General features: G+C 47.2%; 1 pseudogene; it reads left to right on the top strand.

Annotated features, from left to right (window-relative positions):
- Positions 1–198: 198 nt before the first annotated feature.
- Positions 199–3,534, top strand: LOC121852780 (annotated as a pseudogene).
- Positions 3,535–3,739: the final 205 nt, after the last annotated feature.

Here is a 3,739-nt window from a genome sequence, read left to right as displayed (position 1 = left end):
GATTTCTTCACTGATCCTGTTAGTCTGGGCTGTGGCCACAACTACTGTCGCTCCTGTATCACCCGGAGCTGGGAAAACCAGGAGAACAACTCCTGTCCTGAATGTCGCCAAGTTACTGCTGAGAGGAATCTCAACGTTAATTGGGCCCTGGCCATTTTAGTGGAGAAAGCTCGTGAATTCATTCTGGACCCAACAAAGATGGCAATTAAACCTCAGTGTGAGAAACACCGGGAGGAACTGAAGTTGTTCTGTGAAACAGACAAGAAATTGATGTGTGTAGTTTGCAGTCATCGGCAGGAACACAGAGGTCACATCTTGCTGCCCATTGACGAAGCTGCTGAAATCTACAAGGTAACGGTACCCTCACGAGGGATTCAATGTGTTTCCACGTCATGTTTCCACGTCAAACAATTTTATGCTGTGCGTTTATTCCAGGATCAAGTGAAGTCCTCCTTAACTTCTCCCACAGAGAGGAAGGAAACTGCTCTACAAGCTGAAGCCAACAGAGAGAAAAGATTTCACAAGTTAAGGTAAGTTGTATCGGGGCTGATGTCTGGGCTGTCAGTTGGTCTCTGGTAACTGTGTGTACACCCTGTGATGTCTCAGTGTCACTGGTTACTTTGTGTACACGGTGTGATATCTCAGTGTCTCTGGTTATTATGTGTAATGGTTGGATGTCTGACATTTGCAGGAACAGGTGAAAAGTCTGCAGACCCACGTCACGGTTGAGTTTGCTAAAATGCACCAGAGTCTGACTGACAGAGAGCAGCTAGTGATGCGAATCTCAGACAACGAGAGGAGGAGATTTTAAACCAAATGGAGAAAAGCTGCGAGAGATTCATTGTAAATTAAATTCTGTTGAACAAGCTCTCTGAGTTACAGACACAGATGGGAAAAGATTCCCTCACCTTCCTTCAGGTAAAGAGATAACATTATAATGTATTTGAGTCACAGTTACACACAATCTGGAGCACACAATCTAATTCTGATTGACAAGAGATCGGAGATTGAATTGGGATGTGAGAGACTCTGTACACATGTAATTTGTTGTTTTTGGTGATTCTTCAGTGTGGGATGACATCTTCCTGTGTTTGATTTCATTAGGAAGAAGCTGCTGGCAACAGAAGGTATGAAATGATCTTCAACAATTATTCCAGAATTAAACCCACAAACCAACCACAAGGTGCAGTTTCGCTTATAATGAGATCGTTTATTATTTCAGAGTCAGTGACGTGGGGTTTGATCTGTCGGTGTGTGAGGCTGAGCTGCCGGTGGGGATATACAAAGGGCCTATACAGTACACAGCCTGGAGACAGATGATACACGGCATCAGCCCAGGTAAATGTCTCCATTCTCACCCTGAAGCCCTGTCAATTGCATTAGATTCACTGATACATCCCCCCACACTCTCCCTCAGACACACACACCCCCAGTACACACACACACACACCCTCACGCTCACACACAGCGCTCAATCACAGACAACGGTCTCACAAACACAGCTGACACACAAACAACCCGAATGCACAACACCCTCAGTCACGCAACTCACACACTTCCAACCCTCACACATGTCACAGACACAACCCTCACACACTCGCCTCGTTCACAACTCACAAACGCACACAACAACATACCTCAGACACATAGGTCACACACACCACTCACAAACACCAAACACACTAAGCTTCACACACACAACCTCTCACACACATACACCCCTCAAACTCTCACACCCCTCAAGCACTCATCTCTTACACACAACTTACTCACACTCATCACACACATATCAACCAGGCACAGAACTCGTACAGAGCCCTCACACACACAAATCGGAAAAACTTCTCAAACAATATTACCAATAATAATTGCTTTTGATTTTGCGTTTTTCACATTTTCTCGGCGTCTCAAAGCGCTTTACGGAATAAACTGTAAAGTGAATTGACTGTATATTTTGTGGGTTAAACGCAGCAGCCAATTGCGCAGAGCAGCGTCCCAGAAACAAACCCACAAACAATCTTGGATTCAAGTTAGCAAATTTTTATTGTTTTAACAAGACCATTTGTACTTGGCCACAGGCAGCTCAGCCTCACACAATGACAGATGAAACCCCATTACGATACCTCACACGCTTCACTCAAGTAAACACCTCTCACGTACACACTGCGTACATTACACACTTCTTTCACACACCTCTTGCACACGCATCACTCACACACACCTCGTACAGACGGCCCTCACACACGCACCTCTCACATGCACCAATTATACACATAACCCTCAAACACACCTCACATGCACCTTTCTCACACAAACATCTCACTCACACTGTCCTCCCACACACACATCACACAGATAACTCACACAAACACCCGTCAAACACACACCACATGCACTTATTACATACACATCTATCACATGCAGACTCTCAAACACACGTTGCACACAAGCTCCGAACACATACCACTCACACACACCAGACAGGCACAAACATCTCACAAACACACATCTCACACACACTTTTCAGACACGCACCACACACACACATCACACGCACACCTCTCACACACATCGCACACACCCCACAAAATCACGCCTCACATACACACTCCTCTCAAACACACCTCTCACTCACGCCTCACATACTTTCCTCACACAAATACTCTTAAACAGACAACACTCACAACATCCTTCGCACACTGCTCACATACATGCCCCACCAACAAACACTTCACACACACCTGATACACACACCCCTTACACACACCCCTCACGCACTCCGCTGACACACAGGCTCCTCACACACATACTCCCCTCACCCACATACATTCAGACGTGAATCTCCCCCGCCCACCCCACCACACACACACACACTAGCACAGACAGTGACCCACTGTGCTGGTTGTGTTCCCAGATGTAGAGGTGTTCATATACATTATGAGCTCCGCAACGTCCCCTCATTCCACTCAGTGATATTTCTCTCTCTCAGCTCCGGCCTCTCTGACACTGGATCCTGACACAGCCCATCGTAAGCTCATCCTGTCTGAGGACCTGACCAGCGTGAGACACGGAGACACACGTCAGCAGCTCTCTGACTCCCCGAAGAGGTTTGATCCCTGTGTCTGTATCCTGGGGTCTGAGGGCTTCACATCAGGGAGACATTACTGGGAGGTGCAGGTGGCCAACAAGTCACAGTGGGATGTGGGATTGGCCCGAGAGTCTGTCAACAGGAAAATAATAAACACACTGTCACCAGAGAACGGATTCTGGGCTGTGATACTGAGAAACGGGGATGAATATGAAGCTTGTACCTCACCTGCCACCCGCCTGCCCCTCAGAGAGAGACCCGGGAAGCTGGGAGTTTACCTGGACTATGAGGGGGGACAGGTGACATTTTACAACGCTGATAACATGTCTCACCTCCACACTTTCACCCAGACTTTCACTGAGAAACTTTATCCTTACTTCAGTCCTTGTTTGAACTACGGCGGCCAAAATTCTGAGCCTCTGAGGATCTGCCGGGTGACAGATTAATGAGGAGGAAACCCTAAGCCATGACCTGGTGCTCTCTCTCTTCTCTCTCTCTCTCCTCTCTCTCTCTCTCTCACTGAGAAACTTTATCCTTTCTTCTGTCCCTGATTAAATGACAGTGGCAAAAACTGTGATCCTCTGAGGATCTGACGGGTGACAGATTCATGAGAGGAAACCCTCAGCCATGACCTGTGTTTGGCTGTGATGG

Source organism: Callorhinchus milii, unplaced genomic scaffold, assembly GCF_018977255.1.
Source record: "Callorhinchus milii isolate IMCB2004 unplaced genomic scaffold, IMCB_Cmil_1.0 Scaffold1286, whole genome shotgun sequence".
Lineage (NCBI taxonomy): Eukaryota > Metazoa > Chordata > Chondrichthyes > Chimaeriformes > Callorhinchidae > Callorhinchus > Callorhinchus milii.
The sequence above is the reverse complement of the archived record's forward strand: the minus strand, read 5'-3'. Positions and strand labels throughout refer to the sequence as shown.